The 23,946-nt window shown below is 46.0% G+C and overlaps 1 long non-coding RNA gene across 1 annotated transcript in view; it reads left to right on the top strand.

Annotated features, from left to right (window-relative positions):
- The window catches only part of LOC144694029 (uncharacterized), a 406,257-nt gene that overhangs the window by 207,572 nt on the left and 174,739 nt on the right, over window positions 1-23,946 (top strand). The window lies entirely within an intron of this gene.

Here is a 23,946-nt window from a genome sequence, read left to right as displayed (position 1 = left end):
GGAGTTAAGGGTTGTTAAGGCAAAACAATATGCTTGCCATAGATAAAGCTCCTTGGTTCAACTAAGGTGGAGATATGAGGCTGCCATTCTAGGTCAGAGCACGGTTACACTCCCTCACCCCATTGGAGGAAATGGTTAACTTCTGCTGCTGCCATAATAGGGCACATTGTCCTGCAAGACAGAGGGGACTGTGACAGTGAATGTGGCGCAATTTCATGTTGGTGATGTGCCTGCCACAGTTGAATAGCTGACAATGTGTGCCAGCTGTGGGATGTGAAGCATATGAATGGGAGGCTTGCGTCCACGTGAATGATAGAGAGTGTCGGTGGGCACAATCACGCCCGTGAGCGAGTTGAAGTGAGAGAGTAAAAGACCCACTTGTTGAAATTTATTTACCATGTAACTTAAATGAAACAACTGCCCTGGGTCGTCATGAGATTACTTTGCACTGGAGAGAAAGTTGAAGGCCCGATCTGCTATTGTTGAATGTATAAGCATTTGTGGAATGTGTTCCCCACAGATCAATAGAGTCTGGGCTCCAGTTGCAAAATGCTTAATCTCTGCACACTGCCTGATCTCTTAATTATACTTTTAAAAAGCATTCACTCCATTCATCTTCAGGAATATTATGTTTTGGCATCGCATTCTTTATCCTTTTTTTTTCGTTAATGAGAAATATGCAGTCTGTTTCCGTTCAGGTTTTCGCAATCTGTTTTTTTTTTAAATTAGGAACTCATTGAGTTATTCTTTGAGTCCGTATCGAGAGGAGGACTGTAACTCCACCACACACTCCCCCTCCCCCCCTTCACCATCAGATAACTGTCAATTAAGTCACTGAACAGTCCAGACGTAAATTTAGATTCAAAACTACTCGGCAGAAACAATATTGAGCCGGGTTTGAACTCCGCGCAAGTGGCTGGGTTTTGGATGGGTTAAGATCAGGCCCAGTATTTCAGTGAATAAGTGGTCAATGTATGGGGCGGACTCCCTAGGGAGACAATGGAAGGAGACAGCATTGATCCATCCAAATGGAAATTAAGGCAGATTTCTTCCAGAAAATGAAACTTTGGGATCCAGTATGTGAGTAATTTGAGACATGATGTGTGGTTAGTGTAGCGTGGCTTAGGAGAAACAGCTGATTTTATGAGTGCCAAAGTTCTCCACCAGTGGCACTGGTTATAAACCTTTGTCCTATTTCCCTTTCCATTGTGGAATGGGATGAAGGTGCATGATTGCGATTTCAGTTCCTCATTGATTGGATATCATCTGCTGATGCTTCCATTGCACTCCCAGTGAGGTTCTGGTGATGGAGTGAATTCTCTGTGGGAAGCTTGTCCAGGGGTTGCATTTTGTTTGCATATCCTGTCTTTGCAGACATGTAGCTCAGGGAGGAACATTCCATCCCTTATATTCATCATAACTTCACACAACGCCACCAAGTCCTTTTTGAAATGCTGTTGGGCAGAACCGTCTGTACAACCTCATTGACTAAAGCAGCCAGTGTTGGCTTAGCTCAGAGGCAGTCCACTTGGCACAAAGGTTGAAGTTTGCAGGTTCATTTTGGATTTGAAGGCTGAATCTAGCTCGGTTTGCGGGATGGAGGGGGATTTGTATTGTCAGCGGTCCCGTTGTCCAATGAGCTGTTACCCCAAACTTTGCCTGCCTGTTCTCGTAGATGCAAAGGATTTCAAGATATTTCTTTAAAAGCGGAATGCGGTAGATTTGCTGAGGGATCTGGGAGTGCTAACAGTTGCAACACAAAGTAATAAGGCCATTAAACAAAAGCAAACAACTCTCTGGGTTTATTGCTAGAGAGACCGAACTGAATGGCGGAGAAGTTATGTTAAACTTTCCTAGAACTTTGATCAGATTTCATTTGTAGTACCTTGTACTGTTCTGATTTCCAATTTATAAAGTGGATAGAGAGGCACTGGAATCAGTGAAAAAAAATATTTACTAGAATGGTACCAAAACTGAAAGGTTTTACCTATCAGGAAAGATTGGACTGGCGGGGGTCCTTGTCTCTAGAAAAGAGAAGTCTGAGGGGTGACCTGATAGAAGTCCTAAAAATTAAGAATTCGATAAGGTATACATCGAGAAAATCTTTCCACTTGTGGAAGGAAGATGCAAGGGCACTAAACTATAGGTCAAAATTATGAGATAGTCACAAATAAATCCAATAGGGAGTAGGAGAGAAACTCCTTCATCCAGAAAGTGGTTGGAAAGTGGAGCTCACTACAACATGAAATGGTTGAGGTCACAGTGCATTTAAGGGAAAGCTGGGTAAGTAGATAATGGTGAAAGGACTAGGAGGATATGTTGGCAGGGTGAGATGAAGTAAGATTGGAGGAGGCTCCTATGGAGCATAAACACCAGCATGGACCAATAGGGCTGAATGAGTTTCTGTGCACTAAATCCTATATAAGCAGAAAGGGTGTGAAATAACCTGATGTCAAACTTTATTTAGCAGATTAAAACTTCACAAACGCCTTCACGAAAGAGAGAGGTGGACCAAGTGGTAGAGGATTTAAGAGATGAGCTGAACACAAGAGGGTATGGAGACTGACAGGCCAAAGGTAGTTAAAAAGCTCCACTTTGAGGATGTCTTTGAGGAGGAAAGTAACAAGACATAGGCCAGATTTTCCGGCCCCGTTGGTGAGATAGTGGGTGCAATACGGCCGGAAGGCTAAAAATCGGTTTTACGCCATCATGAAACCAGTTTGCGATCGTCCGCTCCACCTGTCAATGGCGTTTCCCAGCGCCGCAAGTCGGGGCTGTCATTTAAATACATTTGCATATAATTAACAGCCCCGCTCGCCAGAATCACCCCTCCCCCACATCAAATTTATCACCCACATCGGTGTGACTTCAGAACGATGGTGGGGGCGAAGGAAAGTCACTTTTTCCCGGCCGGCTGGATTTCGGTGTAGTGCCGAGATAAGGGCTCCGGTGCAGGTCAGGCTGGGGGTGGGGGGGCCAAGGCAGCACAGACTGAAAGAAATACTCAAGCGCGCGTGCCGGAGAGGCGGCAGGGAGGGAGGGAGGGAGGGAGGGAGAGAGGGAGGGAGGGAGAGAGAGGGAGGGAAGCAACCAGGCATTTTGGAAAAGCTGGTCAAAAATGAGCATTCCTCTGCAGCTCAGACTGTTCAGCTGCAGCTCCATTGACGCACTGGGAGTCAGAGCCTCTGAAGCTTTTCTGCCACTCGAGCAACGCAAAAGCGTGAAAGTGCCACCAAAATGCTCCAGAAATTTTCATCCTTTGGGTGCAGGCTGCAAATTAATGTGCGTTTTGGGGGACAGAGGAGCAATTGGCCGACTGGGCAAGTTGGAGAATCTCCTTGCGAAAGGTGACCATGGAGCAGTCACTGGTGGAGGTGCTCACTGCCCCTTTGCAATGTCTTTATTCCGGTTTGGACCATGGTTTAAGCTAACAGCGCAGCATCGCAGTGCGGGTTAGGAGAATGGCTCCACCTGAACAGGGAGCACAGCATGTGGCCCAGTGGCCAAAGCTGCTGCCAATTGGCCAAGTGGAGTGAGGCGGAGGTGGGTGGGGTTTTGGACAGCCAATGGGCACACTACACACTGGCCATCCAAGTGGTGACCAGCATGTGTGAAGGGGTCTTCAGACTTTAACCAAGAGAGGTTCTTGAAACACATATGCTAACCCATGCATCTCTCTCCCTCTTTGATCCTGCAGGAGCAGAACATCATGACCATGGGGCCTGGTGATTTAGCGGTATACCTCATGGCTTACAGGGAGCAGAGAAGAAGAAGAGATCGGTGGAGGCGCCTGGCTTGGCAAAGGGAGGAGCACCTCCCTCAAGATGAAGGGGTGGCAGAGGCTGCTGTGCATACAGCTGAAGACCCACAGTGGGTCGGCATTCGTAGGTGCCAGGGCCTATAGATGGCGCCTGTCATTCCTGCAGATGACCATGAACCAGTATCGCCGAAATCTGCACATGCCTAGGGAACTGGTCGGTCACATATGCCACCTGCTGTTGGATTTGGCACCATGGGAACATGGAGGGCATCTACTGGTGGTGGATGTGAAAGCAACCACAGCGCTCAACTTTTATGCCAGTGGCTCCTTCTAGGGCTCCACAAGTCTCGAACGGCATCTTCGTGAAGGCATAGAACTTGGTACATTTCGCCCAGGGTCAGGAAAGCCAGGAAGCGAGGCCACTGGGATTTGCAAAGTCTCCCGTTTTCCACAGGTGCAGTTAGCTACACTGATGTGGCACTTAGATCTCCATGGCAATAAGCAGTCAGCTATGTCTATCGCAAGGGCTTCCACTTGTTGAATGTTCGGCTGGTGTGCGACCACCACAAACCCATCCAACAGGTCTGCGCACGATTCCCAAGGAGCGTCCACGACTCCTACATCGTTTGCAGGTCTCAGATCCCTCATCACAGAATCAAAGAATCACAGAACGTTACAGCACAGAAGGAGGCCATTCGGCCCATTGTGTTTGCACCAGCTCTCCGAATGAGCATTATGACTTAGTGCCGTCCTTCTGCCTTTTCCCCGTACCCTTGCACATTGTTTCTGTTCAAATAATCATCTAATGCCCTCTTGAATGCCTCGATTGAACCTGCCTCCACCACAGTTCCAGGCAGTGTATTCCAGACTGGAACCACTCACAGTGTGAATAAGTTTTTCTCACATCACATGGGGAGGTGATGGTGTATTGTCGCTGGACTAGTGATCGAGGAACCCAGGGTAATGCTCTGGGGACCTGAGTTTGAATCCCACCACGGCAAATGGTGGAATTTGAATTCTCAATCCTTTTACGAGCGGGAACAGTTTCTTCCTATCTACTCTGTCCAGCCCCCTCATGATCTTGAACACCTCTATCAAATCTCCTCTTAGTCTTCTCCTCTCCAAGGAGAACAGTCCCAACCTCTTCAATCTATCTTCATAACTGAAGTTTCTCATCCCTGGAAATGTTCTTGTAAACCTCTTCTGCACTCTCTCCAATGCGTTCACATCCTTCCATAGTGTGGTGCCCAGAAGTGTACACAATACTCCAGCTGAGGTCTAACTAATTTCTTATATAAGCTCGGCATAACCTCCTAGCTCTTGTACTCTATGCCCTATTAATAAAGCCCAGGATCATATATGCCCTCTCCACTGCTCTCTCCACCTGTCCTGCCAGCTTCAATGATCTATGCACATATACACCCAGGTCCCACTGCTCCTGCATCCCGTTAAGAATTGTACCCCTTATTTTATATTGTGTCTCCATGTTCTTCCTACCAAAATGCATCACCTCACACTTCTCTGCATTGAACTTCACCTGCCATCTATCTGCCCACTCCACCAACTTGTCTATGCCCTTTTGAAATTCTACACTGTCCTCCTCGCAGTTTACAATGCTTCCAAGGCTGAGACTTGGAGGGCCCCAGCCTACTTTCAGGGTCATGCTGTGTGGCAGTGGCACCCTCTTTGGCTGTGGAGCTGGAGCTGCTGTGGTCATAGAAAGAGGGGATTTGGATGGGCTGGGCACACTCAGAGTCACCTGGATGGAAGGCCCCAGGATGTGCGCCTACTAATCCTCCTCCCTATGGGTGTCCAAAGGCCCCTGGCTGACTCCTTGAGGAGAAGGTGTCACTGGAGTGAGATCGAGCTACCCTGAATTCTTTCACGTTGACACTGTTGGAAGCCAACTATGACGTCAGTGGTGGAGTTCAGCCTGTGCAGCAATGCAGGACTGACATCCTGGACCAAGGTCTCCATGGCGGCCACCATCCTACTAATGTTGTCCTTGGTGTATTGAGATGCCAGCGCTATCACCTCAGCCTGAAAGCGGACAGGTTCCTCCATTGTGTCTTGCAATCCGAGGAGTGCAGTGGACATCCCTTCCTGATGTTCCTGAGCTTCCCTTTGCAGCTCCAGCAACTGAGGTATGACCAAGTCCAGAGGGTCCTCATCTGACTCAGACTCAGCAAATTTCTGGCCTCCAGCAGCCCTCCGAGTGCCAGGTGCCTGGGAACTCCCTGCCGCCATCTGCTGCAAATCAGGCAATGCAATGTGCTCACTAGATTGTGGCCCTGAGGCTACTCTAAAGCTAGGTCCCACTAGGGTGTGTGTCTCTGCACTGGTGGAGGGTGTGTGTCAGCACTGTGATGGATCTTCAATTAGGATGTCATCAGATTCTTCTTTCAAGGTGTCTTAAGGGCTTGAGTTGAAGACCCGGCTCATGGACCCTCTCAGCTGCTTCCCAGATGTGCCGGTGAAAGCAAGGGGAGATAATTAGTGCATGGCAGGGGACTGTGAGGCAGGGGAAGTGACTCACAGCCTGGTTGTCTGATGGATGTTGCACTGCTGGATCCTCACTTGATTGAGCACCACCGACCTCACCGTTAGCACAGGACCGGTCCAGATCCTCACCGGCCAGCTGGACAACTCTATTTTCAACGAAGTGAGGACCATGATGTCGGGCATTCCTCTACCAGTCTGCAACCTCTCCCTATTGCTGTGTGCCAGCGTGTCCTGCATGAATAAAGATGGAGAGAGTATAAGCAGGCCAGATGAGAAGGATGCCTGGCATGTGTGGGTGGTGAGCGGTGCCATGGATGGGATGAGGACACAATCCTCAGGGCAGATGAAGGTGTGTGTGAGAGAGAGTGAGTGGTGATGTCCCTTGAACTGGCAGAGTGAGATCCCTGTGGATGTGTGATGGGCTTGTGAGTGTGTGAGTTGAGAGTGATGAAAGGAGTGATTTACCCTGATGGAATGGAGGAGGTCATTCAACCGCTTTGGGCACTGGGCGGCTGTCCTCTGTTGCAGGGCACTGGCACTGACCACCACTGCCACCACCTCCAATGCTGGATTGGTGACCTTGCTTGTTGGTATTCATCCAGAGCGGGGGTAGAGGACATCATGGCAGGCCCCGCTGTATCCAGTGTTTCCTCCCATTGGTAGCCATGATGTTGCAGCAGCTTCCGATCCCTTAGAGAGCGCTTGGTATATGCAGGGGTGCCCTTTAAAAGTGGTGCCTGCATCACTGAAGGCTGAAGGTGATGGCGGGGCAGGCGAATTAGAGGTCACCCCGCCAGCGATCCGGCGTTTTTCCCAGGAATGCATCACTAATGAGGCGGGATGTGCCAGGAATGCGAAAACCTACCATAACGGTTGGTGGGTAAAATGTCATTTTTCCCGCCCATTACCGCACTTATTGCAAATCTGGGATTATTCCATTCACAGAGTTTAGCCAGGGAATTCCAGAGGCTGGACACCAAACAACACTGCACAATCCTTGGATGCACTCCCTCCCCTGGAGAGGAAAATAGGAACTGCCCTGTGACCATAGTTTGTTAATGGTTGGAAACTCTAGTCCTAATTAATGTTGTATAATGGAGAACACCCCACAACAGGTGTCCAGATAATGTGGCATGAGTACAGCTGAGGTGGGGTTGGGTGGAGAGTTTAACAATTCGCTCAAAAATGTTTGATAAGAGAGTTTGATACCAAGGGTAAATATAAATGTAAAAAATGCAGAAGCATTTCTGTAGCAGTAATGTAATCCTAGCCTATAAATTTTGTAAGGCTCATAGCCAAGCCAATTCTACCTGAGAACAATTCAGATTCACGACAGAGGAGTGGGGGTGCCATTTGATCCATTGTGTCAGTGCCAGTCCTTTGAGCTGATCCCCCTGCACCACACTCTCCAAAGCCTAGAATATTTCTCTGAGTCATAGGAAGACTGAAGTTTTTCGATTCCTGCATTGTAAATGTAGCCAACTTGGGTGTTAAATCTTTCAGCTTCTGCGTCAGTGAAACTTGTCTTTAATTAAGTTGCATGTTTTCAAAACACTAACAAGACTTTAAATCGCCTTTGAGAATGACGGAACTCTGTGACGCCTGCCCACAACATTCTGGCAGCAATGACCAGCCCCATCGAGGTGCAGGCATCAGTAACGTGTTCAGGGAGTGTGAGGCCAGACCAACACTGTGGTCTGAAGGCTGCACAGAGCACAGGGAAGAGGCTCTGGACTGAGACACCTGCCTTTACCTTGTGCAGAAAGGTTTCACATCTGAGTGACATGAACACCGCTCATCAGAACAAGGAGCCATCGGCAGGGAGATATTCTTTGGAGTTTATTGACAATAATGAACAGTATGTACAAGTGAATAACACCTGTGCCCAGGATGTGCAACTGTAGCTTCTTAACCTTCGTAACTCTGCCGCTACATCTTGGTGCTTCCCGGACATCCGCAGCGGAGGTGGAGGCAGCCTGCTGACTGCGATGCCCTGTCTCTGATGACCATGACGGGCGTCCTCTGGAGGGCTGAGACCTGGAGGGTCCGGCCTGCTTTCGGGGTCCTGCCGTGTGGCACTGGCTCCCTCCTCAGCCTGTGGAGCTGGAGATGCTGAGGTCACAGGAAGAGGGGATTCGGATGGGCCAGACACTCCCAGAGTCACCTGGATGGATGGCCCCGGCGGGGGGGTACAGCTGCTGATCCTCCTCCCTATGGGCGCCCAAGGGCCCTTGTCTGAATCCTTGAGGAGAAAGGGTTGCATGAGTGAGATCGAGCTGCCCCGCTACCCAGTCATGTAGAAACTGTTGGAGGCCAACTACGGTGTCAGCTATAGAGTTGAACCCACACAGCAGTGCAGGAGCGACATCCTGGACCAAGGTCTCCATGGCAGCTGCCAACCTACCAGTGTTGGCCTCGGTGCGTTGGCATGCTGATGTTATTACCTCAGCCTGAAGGCAGACGGACTTCTCCCTCGTGCCTTGCAATCTGAGGAGTGCAGCGGACATCCCTTCCTGATGTTCCCGAACTTGTCTTTGCAGCTCCAGCAACTGTAACATGACTGAATCCAGAGGCTCATTGTCTGAAACGGACTCAGCAAATTTCTGGCCTCCAGCTGCCCTCCGAGTGTCAGAAGCCTGGGAAGTCCCTGCCATCGCCTGCTGTGGATCAGACAGTGCGGTGTGCTCACCAGATTGTGATCCCAAGGCTGCTGTAAAGTTAGGTCCCACAGAGGTGAGTGTCTCTGCGCTGGTGGAGGGTGTGGGTGAGCGCTGCAATGGGTCTTCAATTAGGATGTCATCAGGTTCTTCTTCCGAGGTGTCTTCGGGGCTTAAGCTGAGGACTTGGCTCATGGACCCCCTGGGCTGTTTCTCAGATGTGCCTGCGAAAGCCAGGAGAGGTAATTAGTGCATGGCGGGGCACTGCGGAATAGGGGAACTCGCTCACAGCATGGTTGTCTGATGGTTGTTGCGCTGCTGGATCCTCACTTGGTAGAGCAGCGCCGACCTCACCGTCAGCACAGGACCGGTCCAGATCCTCACCGGCCAGCTGGATGGCTCTGTTTTCCAAAGTCCATGAGTACCTTGATTTCAGGTGTTCCTCCACCAGTCTGCAACCTCTCCCTGTTGTTGTGTGCCAGCTTGTCCTGCATGAATAGAGATGGAGAGAGTGTAAGCAAGATGCCTGCCAGGCCAGATGATAAGTATGCCTGGCCAGTGTGGGTGGTGAGTGGTCCCATTGTCCTGTGGACAATGATGGTGTGTGTGAGAGAGTGAATAGTGATGTCCCTTGAGCTGGCAGTGAGTGGGAACTCTGTGGATGTGTGATGGGTTTGTGAGTGTGGGAGTTGAGAGTGATGAGAAGAGTGATTTACCCTGGCGGAACAGAGGAGATCATTCATCCTCTTGCGACACTGGGTGGCTGTCCTCTTTCGCAGGGCGCTGGCACTGACCACCGCTGCCAACGCCTCCCAAGCCGATTAGTGAGGTTGTGCCCATCCTGCGGCCAGAGTAGGGGTAGAGGACATCACTATGAGCCTTCACTGTGTCCAAAAGACGCTCGAGCGACGCATCATTGAACCTGGGGGCTGCAGTCTTTTTGCCTTTCAGGGCCATGTCTTCGTTGCAGGAGTCGTGGTCTGGAAACACTGAGACGCGTGTGCACAGCTGGACTTTAGATTTGGCGCGCGGGGTGCTGAAGCGGCGAGGCGATTGTGTAGCAGGCAAATAAGAGCCTACCCGCCATGGAAACACAGGGTGTTTCCCAGGAATGCATAATTAATGCAGCGGCTTTGGGACGGTATGGCGTGAGAAACCGCCGTTGCAGTCGGCGGGTAAAACGTCGTTTTACCCTCCCGCTACCACACAGTGCAAATCTGTGACGATTCCGCCCAAAGTGTTTTACAGCCAATGAAATAACCTTTGAAGCTTAGTCACTGTTGTAACCTAGGAACCACAGCAGCCAATTTGCATAGAGCACCTCCCACAAATAGCAAGTGATAATGGCCAGATAATCAGTTTGTTGTGATTGAGGGATAAGTATTGGCCAGGACACCAGAGATAACTCCCCTGCTCTTCTTCAACATAGTGCCCTTGAGTCTTTTACATGATTCATTATTTGCTCATGGGATGTGAGAGGCGCTGGCTGGGCCAGCATTTATTGTCCATCCCTAATTGTCCTTGAGAGCTGAATACCTTGCTAGGCCCTTTCAGAGGGCTTTTAAGAATCAACCACATTGCTGTGGGTCTGGAGTCACATGTAGGCCAGACCGGGTAAGGACGGCAGATTTCCTTCCCCTAAAGGACATTAGCGAACCAGATGGGGTTTTACGACAATCGGCAATGGTTTCATGACCATCATTACTTTTAATTCCAGGTTTTTTTTTATTGAATTCATATTTCACCATCTGCCATGGTGGGATTCGGAACCCGGTCCCCAGAGCATTACCCTGGGTCTCTGGAATACCAGTGCAGTGACAACACCACCAGGCCATTGCCTTGCCTGAACAGGCAGATGAGGCCTTCATTTAACATCTTATCCGAAGGACAGAACCTCTGACAGCGCAATGCTCCCTCAATGTCCCACTGGACAATCTACCTGGTGTGGGATTTGAAACCGGAGCTTTGTGTCTCAGGGGCAAGTATTTCACAGCTGGCACCCTGATCATGAAGGGTTTTAACAGAAAAGAAGCAGAAATTGTTCCTGTCGGCAGGAGGTTCGATAATCAGAGGACACAGATATAGGCTAATTGGCAAAGGAAACAGAAATGAGAGGGGGAAACTGTTTTTCCACAAAGGGAGTTGTTACGATCTGGAATGCAACTTCCTGAAAAGGTGATGGAAGCAGATTCAATCATAACTTTTAAAAGGGAATTAGAAAAATATTTGAAGGGGAAAAAAATAGCAGGGCTATGAAAAAAGAGGAGGGAAAAAGAGACTAATTGGACAGCTCTTTCTAAGAGCTGGCACAGGCAAGACAGTGCCGCATTCCCTCAGTACTGCACTGGAGTGTCAGGCTGGATTATGTGCTCAAGTCTCGGGAAGGGACTATGGACCTTGCAGGCCATGTCTGATACATTCTGATGTGTGACAGTTGATTCATTGTATATGAACCACATTTTCAAAGATGTGACAAGGCTCTGTATAAATGCAAGTGAGTTCCCTTTTCTACATGAGAGCGTAAACCTCAGCAGATATGGGGAGAAAGTGTGCGCAACTGGAGAAATTATGTTGCAATGGGTGAGTGGTTACCAATTAACGATTTAAGGAAATCGCTTTTTGTCTCTCCAGGACGTGATTGGATACTCGAGGTTTCCAGGAATGTCAGGAGGCGTCCAAGTTATATTTGCCATTTAGAAAGGTAGAAATTAAACTGTTTAGAAACAATGGTGTAAACAGTCACCTGAACTGTGGGGGAAGTCTGAACAGGGACAGCAAAGCCAACACTCAGAATTTAATCACCTTTTTCTAGGCAATCAGTCAATTGGCCAGTTGACGATCTCGTGACTCGTGGCCAGTGTCAGTCTGGAGCCTGTAGGATTTGTGGCTTTCCCAATGGACTGAGGTCACATTACATCTAATAACACAGGGTATTACAACAAAACTAAATTCTTCACACTTTAGAAGCATACTGGAATAGATATACTGCTTATTACAGAATTGAGCGTAATCTACAGACTCCCTCTGCATTGCCAAATCTACGTACAAAAGCACAATTGGAAAATAAAACGTATTTAATTATTTAAAGAGCATCAGATGATCAGCAACTCTGCAGGTCTGAAAATACTCTGGTGTGGGTGAACCTTCAATTGTTCACAGCCACAAAGTTAGAAGGAAAGATTTTCATGAACATTGCCCTAACAGCTCCCTCCCATGGTGTACCAACAACAAGATTAAATATCAAACTAGATATGGTTTTGGCAGTCACAGCTGAGACTGTGCAAGCCACAGGGAATTCCTAGACAGCCTGTTAGCCTTTCTCTAGCTCATGTACAGGTCTCCCCGTTTGAAACATTCAATCTTACGTACACTTGACAGACAATAGGCGAAGGACATTTGTCAACTAATGAATGGATGACAGTCAACAAACAGTGGATGAAGGGCACTTGTCAATCAATAGATTAAGGGCACTTTCTAACCAATAAATAAAGTGAACCAATGGATATGGGACATTTGTCAACCAATGGATGAAGGGCTCTGATCAACCAATGGATGAAGGAAACTTGTGAACTAATAAGAATTATACTCTGGTGGATGAATTCCTGGAGTGTGTATGAGATGGTTTTTTAGACCAATATGTCGAGGAACCAATGAGGGAACAGGCTATCCTAGATTTGGTATTGTGCAAGGAGAAGGGTTTAATTAATAATTAACTAATTAATTAGTAATCTTGTTGTGCAGTGTCCTTTAGGGAACAGTGACCATAACATGATAGAATTCTTTAATTAGGATGGAAAGAAGTAGTCCGATCTGAAATTATGGTCCTAAGTCTTAACAAAGGAAACTACAAAGGTATGAGGCGTGAGTTGGCAAAGTTAGATTGGGGAACTTCATTAAAAGGTGGATAGACAGCGGCTAATATTTAAGGAATGAATTTATGCATTGCAACATTTATACATTCATTTCTGGAGCAAAAACACAACAGGGGAAGTGGCCCAACCATGGCAAACAAAAGAAATTAAGGATAGTATTAGATCCAAAGAAGAGTCATATAAAGTTGCTAGAAAAAGTAGCATGCCTGAGGATTGGAGCATTTAGAATTCAGCAAAGGAGGGCCAAGAGATCGATTAAGAAGGGAAAAATAGATCATGAGAGTAAACTTGCAAGGAACATAAAGGCAGGCTGTAAAAGCTTCCAAAAGTATGTAGAAGAACAAAGATTAGTGAAGACAAATTTACAGTCTGAAATGGGAGAATTTATAATAGGAAACAAGAAAATGGCAGAGCAATTAAACAACTACTTTAAATCTGTCTTAACAGAGGAGGACACAAATCACTTCCTAGAAATACTCGGGAACTAAGGGTCTAGTGAGAAGGAATAATTGAATGAATTTAGTATTACTAAAAAAAAGTGCTGGAGAAATTAATGGGACTGAAAGCCAATAAATCCAACGGACCCGATAATCTACATCCCAGGGTAGTAAAGGAGGTGGCCATGGAAATAGTGGATGTGTTGGTTGTCATCTTCCTAAATTCTGTAGATTCTGGAACAGTTCTGGCAGTCTGGAGGGTGGAAAATGTAACCCCACTATTTAAAAAAGGAGGGAGGAGAAAACAGCGAATTACAAATCAGTTAGCCAAACCTCAGTAGTAGGGAAAATGCAAGAGTCTGTTATAAAGGGTGTGATAACAGGACACTTAGAAAATATCAACGGGTTAGACAAAGTCGACATGGATTTATGAAAAGGAATTCATGTTTGACAAACCTACTGGAGTTCTTTGAGGGCATACCTAGCATAATAGATAAGGGAGAACCAGTGGATGTGGTGTATTTGGATTTTCAAAAAGCTTTTGATAAAGTCCCACAAAAGAGGTTAGTGTGTCAAATTAAAGCACATGGGATTGGGAGCAATATATTGGCAAGGATTGAGAATTAGTTAGCAGACAGGGACAGAGAGTTGGAATAAATGGGTCTTTTTCGGAATGGCAGATGGTAATAATGGGGCACCACAGGAATTAGTGTTTGGGCCCCAGCTATTCACAATATATATCAATGATTTGGATGAGGGAACCAAATGTAATATTTCTATGTTTGCTGACAACACGAAACTTGGTGGGAATGTGAGCGATGAGGAGGGTGTTAAGAGGCTTCAATGCGATTTAGACAGGTTGGGTAAGTGGGCAAATACATGACAGATCCAGTATAACGTGGATAAGTGTGAAGTTATCCACTTTGGTGGGAAAAACAGAATGGCAGAGTATTATTTAAATGGTGATAGATTGGGAAATGCTGACACCCCTTTGGGTGTCCTTGTGCACTAAGCACTGAAAGCATACATGCAAGTGGAGCAAGCAGTTAAGAAGGTGAATGGTATGTTGGCCTTCATTGTGGGAGGTCTTGAGTACAGGAGCAAGGATGTCTTAATGCAGCTGTACAGGGCCGTGGTGAGACCACACCTGGAGTATTGTGTGCAGTTTTGGTCTCCTTACCTAAGAAAGGATAGACCTGCTGTAGAGGGAGTGCAGCGAAGGTTCACCAGACTGATTCTTGGGATCGCAGGATTGTCGTATGAAGAGAGATTGGGCCGACTAAGCCTGTATTCACTGGAGTTTAGAAGAATGAGAGGGGACCTCATTGAAACATATAAAATTCTGACAGGGATGTACAGACTGGATCCAGGGATGATATTTCCTCTGGCCAGCTAGAATCCCCCAGTTCTAGAACAAGGGATCACAGTCTCAGGATACGGATTAGGCCATTTAAGACTGAGATGAGGAGAGGGTCACTCAGAGGGTGGTGAACATGTGGAATTATTTACCACAGAAGACTGTGGAGGCCAAGCCACTGAATATATTTAGGAAGGAAATAGATTTCTGGCATCAAGGGATATGGGGTGACTGCAGGAGTATGGCATCGAGAAAGAGGAACAGTCATGATCATACCGAATGGCAGAGCAGGCACCAAGGGCCAAATGACCTACCCCTGTTCCTATTTTCTATTTTTCTATGGAGGAGTGAGACATTAAACAGAGGCCCCCATCTGTCCTCTGATGGATGTAAAAGGAATCCGATGCCACAGTGTAATAAGGGCAGGGTGACTCAGTGATGCCCTGCCAATATTTATCCCTCAAACATATTGTTATCATATTGTGGTTGTGAGAATTTGCTATGCACAAATTGGCTGCCATGTTTGCATTCATCACGACAGTCACGGTGCTACCAATGTACACCATTGGCTGTAAAGCAGGGGGAGGCGGTGGCATAGTGGTATTGTCACTGGACTGGTAACCCGGAGGGGAATGCTCTGGTGAAATTTGAATTCAATAAAAATCTGGAATTAAAATTCTAACGAAGGAAAGTCTAATCATAAAACCGTTCTCGATTGTTGTAAAAACCCATCTTTAGGCCATTTAGGGAAGGAAATCTGCTGTCCTCACCTGGTCTGACTTACATGTGACTCCAGACCCACAGCAATGTGGTTGCCTCTGAAATGGCCGAGCCAGACACTCAGTTGTATCAAACCGCTACAAATTCAATTCAAAGGAACGAAACCGGACGAACCACCTGGCATTAAAATGACAACAGCAAACTCAGCCCTGTCAACCCTGCAAAGTCCTCCTCACTAACAGCTGAGGGCTTGTGCCAAAACTGGGAGAGCCTGACATAGTCATATTCACAGAATCATTCTGCAAAGGTCATGTCCCAGGCACCACTGCTGTGATGTGCCGTCAGGAGGGAGTTGCCCTGGGAGTCCTCAACACCGACGCCAGCACCCATGAAGTCTCATGGCATTAGTGAGGAAACCTCTTGTTGATCACCATGTACCGTGCCAACCCCCACCCGTCTTCAGCTGAGGAATCAGTACCCCTTCATGTTGAACACCACTTGGAAGAAGCACTGAGGTTGGCAAAGGCACAGATTATACTCCAGATGGGGCACTTCAATGTCCATCACCAAGTGTGGCTAGGGAGAGCACCACCACAAACCGAGCTGGCCAAGTCCTAAAGGACATAGCTGCTAGACTAAGTTTGCGGCAGGCGGTGAGGTAACCAACACAACCGCACAGTCCTTGCAGAGATGAAGTCCCGTCTTCACATTGAGGATACGCTCTATCGTGTTGTGTGGCATTACCACCGTGCTAAATGGGATAGATTTCGAACAGATCTAGCAATGCAAGACTGGGCATCCATGAGACGCTGTGGGCCATCAGCAGCAGCCAAATTGTACTTGAACACAATCTGTAACCTCATGGCCCAGCATATCCCCCACTCTGCCATTACCATCAAGCCAGAGGCTCAACCCTGGTTCAATGAAGAGTGCAGGAGGGCATGCCAGGAGCAGCACCAGGCATACCTAAAACTGAGGTGTCAACCAGGTGAAGCTACAACACAGGACTACTTGCGTGCCAAACAGCATAAGCAGCAAGTAAAAGACAGGGCTAAGTGATTCCACAACCAACGGATCAGATCTAAGCTCTGCAGTCCTGCCACATCCAGTCATGAATGGTGGTGGACAATTAAACAATTCACTGGAGGAGGAGGCTCCACAAATCCCCATATTCTCAATGATGGAGGAGCTCAGCACATCAACGCAAAAGACAAGGCTGAAGCATTTGCAACAATCTTCAGCCAGAGGTTCAGAGTGGATGATCCATCTCAGCCTCCTCCAGAGGTCCCCAGCATCACAGATGCCAGTCTTCAGCCAATTCTATTCACTCCGTATGATATCAAGAAATGAAGACACTGGATACTGCAAAGTCTATGGGCCCTTACAATATTACAGCAATAGTGTAATCACTTATAAGCCAGATGGTGAAATAGGAAACCAGAAGCCAATCTTTTACCTAATCTTTTACTTAATACTAGATTTATTTACAGAATGCAACATTACATATGTCTACCTCCTCTCTCACTGACATCCAGTGCTCCAACAGTCTCTCTTTATATATCCTCAAGATACTTAATCAATCAATACTTCCACCTATTTATCCTTAGCCTTAAAAATACAATTACCACAAAATTAACGCCATGATGCCCTGTTCATCTCTATGTGTCTGTTCAGAGAGTAGCACACTCATCTCAGTATTAGAAGGTTGTGGGTTCAATTTCCACTCAAGCATAAAACCTGGACTGAACTCCAGTGCAGGGATACTGAGAGAGGGCTTCACTGTTAGAAGTAGCTTGTAGCTACTCCTACCAGGAGATCTGCAGTCGTGTTTCCATGAATAACTATGGGGCTTATCCTGTGTGAGGTCCCAGACTCTTCACAGGTGACTGGCCATATTGCCTTACTAAGTGTCATGACAGTGCCCTGGATGTATCACACATCTGGCTGGCCTTCTCCTTCTGAGCCATTGCCCTACTAGTTTGCTAGGACCTTCTGCCTTATCCGCTGTTCCCAGTCTTCTTGCACATTACGAGAGATGCCCCCTTACAGCACCAGTCAGAGCTAATTGGCCCCTCACTTAGTTTTGCGTGGCTGCTGAGTTGAGATCCCAGGATACGGCTGCTGGTGTGCACAGCCAGCTACTTGGAGCCATAAGTAAGAGTTGGAAAATTATAGGACACTAATTTTGTCTACCCACACCTCCTTTGACATGGGTTTGAGGCTTGGCAGGGGATCAAAGGTATTTGGGTACTAGCCCTCACAAACATTTCCAATATACCACAGAATAGGTGGATGCAAAAGATTCCATGGCACTATTGGAAGAACAGAATAGGGTCGTTCTTCCTGCTGGTTTGGCCAATTTGAATCCTCAGCCAACATCTAATTACCTGCTCATTATCTGCTCATTATTACATTGCAGCTTGTGAATACTTGCTGTGCGCAAATTGATTGACACATTTTCTAGACTAAAATAATAATTACATTCATACTTCATTGGCTGTAAAGTTCTTTGAGACTTTGAAGGCCAGGAAAGGCATTGTATAAATGCACGCCATTTCTTTCTTGATGTGATAAGTGGCCTGGTCTGGAGCCTCGCCTCTGACCACATTTATCAATGACTTGGATGAATAGGGAATTGAACATCTAAGTTTGCAGATGACACTAAGGCCAGGATTTTCCAGCCCTGTCATGGCCAACCCACTGTGGGAGATTTGGCGACTTACGGCGGTTCTGGTGGTGGGCGGAGCCAAAAAAATCACGCCCTAAGTTGGGATGCATAGTAAGTAATGCAATCAGAAGCAAAAGAAACTCCAAAGGAACATAGACAGATTACATGAGTGGGGAAATCTGACCCAAATGAAGTTTAATATGGAGAATTGTGACAATGCTGCCCCTGACATTGATGTTCTTGCGATTGTCCTGATGAGTGCAAGACAAAAAGCTTCGACAAAATGTCTTTTTTCAGCAATACTCAAGTTCTGTACTACCAAACAACTATTTGTATACCTGAGACAGAGGTACAACAAAGACCAAATTCAAGATATCAACAACATCGTTTGACTTACAGGTAAGTTAAGAACGGGTAAGCTATCTGTCGAATTCCTCCAAGTGTGTTAAACCCCCAAGGTTGTGCCAGTTTCCACTTCCAAATGTATCGATAATGCTAAAGTGAGACGCAGTCCCATGATCGAGTTAGCATTTACGCAAGATGAGATTGAACAGATTGGTAATAGGGATACTAATTTACACGGTGCCCTACATAGCGCTTAGTCTCAGGTGTGCAAATTGCTTTCATGTTTTGATTTGATCCGTTTATGCCTCTATTTTGCTTCAATAGATGACCGCACCATAAACAGAGCCCTTTTGAAACACGTCCATACCATAAACCCACTTAAGCGGATAAACTTTGGCATACAATTAACAATGCTGCCAAACATGTAACAAATCTCTCTGACCATGTACTCTCAGAAAGTGAGGAGTTTGTTCTTGCACATGGTTTCAGTTTTGGTGTGCCTTCATCCCAAATCAAGCAGAAGAGGTGTTTGCGGAATTCAACCTCCTCGACTCCCAACTATCCCGCCACAAACCAGTGTTCACTGAGGATGCTGAACCTTTGAAAGTGCGCCTAGCCGATCTAGTGCATGCATATTGCGGGATTCTGAACGACCTATCTGATCTTCACATGCAACGTAAATGTCTTACAGCGTTGCAAGGCCTTAAGACCAATTGGGACATACACATCAGTAAACCTGACAAAGGGACAGGAAGAGACTTACAATGTTGCAAAAAAAATCAGTAGCAGGTCTGAGGGTTGGAGGTGTTTTAGAAACCAGCAAAGGACCACCAAAAATTTGATAAACAGGGGAAAAATAGAATGAGAGTAAGCCAGAAATATAAAAACAAAGACCTTTTATAAGTATATAAAAAGGAAGAGAGTAGCTAAAGTAAAAGTTGGTCCCTTAGAAGCAGAGACAGAAGAAATTACCCTGGGGAATGAGGAAATGGCAGAGGCAGTGAACAAATATTTTGCACCTGTCTTCCCCGTAGAAGACACAAGTTTCATTCCAGAAATAGAGGATAACCTAAGGGCTAAAAAGAGTGAAGAAATTAGGGAAATTAATATCAGCAGAGATAAAGTATTGGAGAAACTCAAGGAGCTAAAATCTAACAAGTCCCCAGGACCTGATGGCCTACAGCCTAGGGTTCGAAAAGAGATAGCTACAGAGATAATGGATGTGCTGGCTATGATTTTCCAAAATTCCTTAGATTCAGGAACAGTCCCACTGGATTGGAAGTTGGCAAATGTTACACCGCTTTTCAAGAAAGGAGGAATAGAGAAAACAGTGAATTACAGGCCAGTTAGTCCGATATCAGTTGTTGGGAAAATGCTGGAATCTATTATTAAGGAAGTCTTAACAATGCACTTAGAAAAGCACAGTATGGTTAGAACAAGTCAACATGGTTTTATTAAAGGGAAACCCTGTTTGACTGGGTTGGGATTGATGAAAGTATCCTCAGTTGGTCTCAAGTATGCTCAGTGCACCCGAACAGGTGGCAGCCTTCACTAACCAGACCATTACTCACCCTTAACATAAATGCAACACACTGCGGAAAATGGAGATCTGAAATGAAAAGAAAAAGTGCTGGAAAACCTCAGCAGGTCTGGCATCATCTGTAGAGAGAGAAACAAAGTTAACGGTTTGAGTCCAATATGACTCTTCTTTGGAATTGAATCACTAACCCCAACACCTAAACCACCGAACGAACGAGGTTCTGCAGAGGAGCCTTAACTTGATATCTAACAAACTAGAAGAGGGGGGAGGGATCATAGAATCATTCATCATGCCTTTCCAGCACTTTGAAAGAGCCTTCCAATTCCCTGCTCTTTTCCCACAGCCCTCACATTTCTCCTTTTCTAGGATTTAACTTCCTAAAGTTACTGTTGTGAAACAGGAAGGACGTTGTGTGGCATGCAGTTAAAATTTCCAGTGTGTTTTACAAGTGCTGTACCCAGCAATCACATTTCTGCCTGGGTCATCTCCCACTTACCCACTAGTTGTCATACCCCTCAACCCCTTCCCCAGTCCAGATACCTGTCATTTTGTCTCTTGACCTTATTTATGCTGCCTGCTTACTTTCTCAACAACTTTAATCGCCCTTTTCATAAACAACCTACCTTCCTTTCCCAACGCCCACATCCTGCTGGCTCCCACCATTGTATCTTTGTAACAATGACAAACAAGGACCTTTGAAAGAGCATAAGATTTGGGCACCCATGTACAGAAATCACTAAAAGTTAATGGACAGATGTAAAAATCCAGTCAAAAAGGCTAATGGAATGTTGACATTTATCTCAAGAGAGCTAGACTAAAAACAGAAACAATCAACTAAAAAAACAAAAAGAAAGTCTTGCATTTATATAGCACCTTTCACAACCTCGTGATATCTCAAATCCCTTTGCAGCCAATGAATTACTTTTGAAGTGTAGTCACCGTTGTAATATAGGAAACACAGCAGCCAATTTGCACACAGCAAGCTCCCACAAACAGCAATGTGATAATGGCCAGATAATTTATTTTTATCAATGTTAATTGAGAGATGAATACTGGCCAGGGAACTCTGCTCTTCTTCAGATTAGTGCCGTGTTCATTCCTGTGTCTGAAAGAGCATTCAGGGCCTCAATTTAAGAACATAAGAATATAAAAAGGTAAGAAATAGTAGGAGGAGGCCATTTAGCCCTTTGAGCCCACTCCACCATTCACTGAGATCTTGGCTGATCTTCTACTTCACCATTTTCCTGCTCTATCCTTGTATCCCTTGATTTTTTAAAATATGTAAATATCTATCGATCTCAATCTTGAATTTTCTCAACGACTGAGAGAATTCCAAGGGTTCACCACACTCCGAGTGAAGAAATTCATCCTCATCTCAGTCCTAAATGGCCTACCCCTGATTCTGAGGCTGTATCCTCTGGTTCTAGACCCTCTAGCCAAGGGAAACATCCTTCCTGCATCTACCCTGCCAAGCCCTGTAAGAATTTTGTATGTTTGAATGACATCACCTCTCATTCTTCTACATTCCAGAGAACAAAGGCCCAGCCTATTTAATCTTTCCTCATAGGACAATCCCTCCATCCCAGGAATCACTCTGGTGAACCTTTGTTGCACTCCCTCTATGGCAAGTATATCCTTCCTTAGGTAAGGAGACCAAAACTGTACACAATACTCCAGGTGTGGTCTCACCAAGCTCTATATAATTACAGTAAGACATCTTTCCTTCTATACTCAAATTCTCCTGTAATAAAGACCAACATAACATTTGCCTTCTTGTTGGAAAAATCATATCTCCATGAACTGGAATTTTCTTTTAAAATACGGAGAGACTACATTATCTGGACCTTTGAGTGCTGACCTGGAGTTCTTTTTTTAAGAGTCATAAATTCACCTTGGGGCTGTCAACAAGTGTGCCCTTTCCAAGAAATCACCTGACCAGCATAGTACTTGAGGAAGAGCTGTCTATTTGTTTTGAATTGCAATTACTTTACTTGATGGGGGGTGGGAGGGCAGGAACTGGTAAAGGCACAGGCAAGTGATTTACTAGAAATCACATGGCGGAGACAAGCTTTAAGTTTTGAGCCTGTGTTTTGTGAATTCAGTCTTGTTGGGGAATAAGCCAAACAGGAAGGCTACCCTAACTGACTCTCTCTCTTGCTCTGCCTTGACTTAAATTCTGTGTTGGTTATAAACCTGTAGCCAGAGAATCCCCATCTGAGTGTAACTTGTCTGCTTTTGGACCTGCAAAGCTGAGACAGGAAGAATTGGTCCAGCTCTATATTCTCCTCCACTCCGAAACTCCGCTGGTGAGAACCTCCAGACATCTATCGGGATCAGCAGCCTATCTTCACATGAGGGACCTCCAGATTAACAGCGTCGAGACTCTGTGAACCTTACCCTTTATTTTTATAACGCCTATCCTCTAAAGCCCATCTCTACAGAGAAGCTTATCTGTTTGTCCTTGTTTGTTTGTTTGTGCGTGTGTGCGTGTGCTGGGGCATTTTTAAAGGAGATAAGACAGTTTTACTTCCAGAGTACAATTATGTGTTAACCAGTTCTTGCAACTTGTTTTTTAAAAAAAGTTTTGTTTATAATAAATCAATCATTCTGAGTTTATTGAAAGAAGCTTGGTTAAAGTCTCTTTTACTCCGGCCCTAACAGTAATGAAGGTAAATAATTGGCTATTTTGGTTAGTGAATTAAACTTTTTGAACTAATGGTGTAACCTGCGGAGTAGTGGGGCTAGATAAACTGCGCAGTCCCCCCATCCCAGTCGTAACATTAATTGCTTGCCGAACTTGCATGTTAGCTTTCAGTGACTCATGAATAAGGGCACCCAAGTCCCTTTGAACATCCACACTTCTCAGCCTCTCACCATTTAAGAGATACTCTGTATTTCTATTTTTTCCTACCAAAGTGGATAACCTCACATTTCTCCACATTGTATTCCATCCGCCAATTTTGTGCCCACTCGCTTAGCCTCTCCAAACACCCCTGAAAAGTGTTTGCATCCTCTTCACAACTCACACTTCCACCTCGTTTGATGTCATCTGCAAACTTCCAAATATTACATTTGGTCCCCACATCCAAATCATTGACATAGATTGTGAAAATCTGGAGTGCAAGCACTGATCCTTGCGATACCCCATTAGTCAACAGCCTACCAACTGAAAATGACCCATTTATTCCTACTCTCTGTATCGATTCTTACTTTTTAATGTCTCGTCTGAAAGGCAGCACCTCCAACAGTGTAGCACCCCCTCAGTACTGCATTGAGAGTGTCAGCTTTGCTTTTGTGCTCAAGCCCCTGACTCAGGAGTGGGAATGGTACTCATTGAGCTATAAACAAACACTGCCGGATTGATTATTGAGCCTGCCCTGGTCAGTGTGAGGCAGCTGTCAATTCCCTGCATTAGAAGAGCAATGGGGAATTAGAATTCAGAAGATATGTTGACACACTACAGATCAATGGAAGGGTGAGTCCCTGGAGTAAGGTAAACCATTTTGCCATTATCCCGAAAGGAGAGGAAGATACACAGGCAGAATTGCGAGTGAGGATCCACGATTTCTGAAATTCCGTCCAATACAAAGCATTGGCCTGATGTGCCCTCGGGTGTTGCTTAAGACCATGTGCAGCTCGTATCAGAAAAGTCCCTCGTTTAAACACCCGGCGTGTGCTGAGATTGCTGAGGCATTTTTTTCTCTCTCCATTTTATTGGGCGTCGGGATTCGTAAAAGTCATTAAACCAGATTAGACCAGGAGAAAAGCTTTTGGCCGTCTCACTGAATGGGTTCATCTAATTCATTTTAGATGAATTCATTTTGAGGTGGGGCAGGGGGGTGGGTGGGGAGGGGTGGGGGAGGGGGGTGGGAGAGTTGGTGAAAAAAAAATGTTAATAACCGAGAAATTTTAATCAACAACATTAGTAGAGGAATGAAACCTGGGCCGGGTGTGGAGAGGAGAAGTGTCGCTGAAGGGGTTAATCCCGATGCTCTGCCAGTGGCTCTGTGCGTGGCGGTGTCTGCTTCCTGCCAGACATTTTGGTTTTCAGTCAGACAGCTTGCCTGCACACGCTCACTAAGGTCTCC

This window comes from Cetorhinus maximus, chromosome 19 (genome assembly GCF_964194155.1).
Source record: "Cetorhinus maximus chromosome 19, sCetMax3.hap1.1, whole genome shotgun sequence".
In the NCBI taxonomy this organism is placed as follows: Eukaryota; Metazoa; Chordata; class Chondrichthyes; order Lamniformes; family Cetorhinidae; genus Cetorhinus; species Cetorhinus maximus.
Note: the sequence above shows the minus strand (reverse complement) of the source record. Positions and strands in the feature narration are given on the sequence as shown.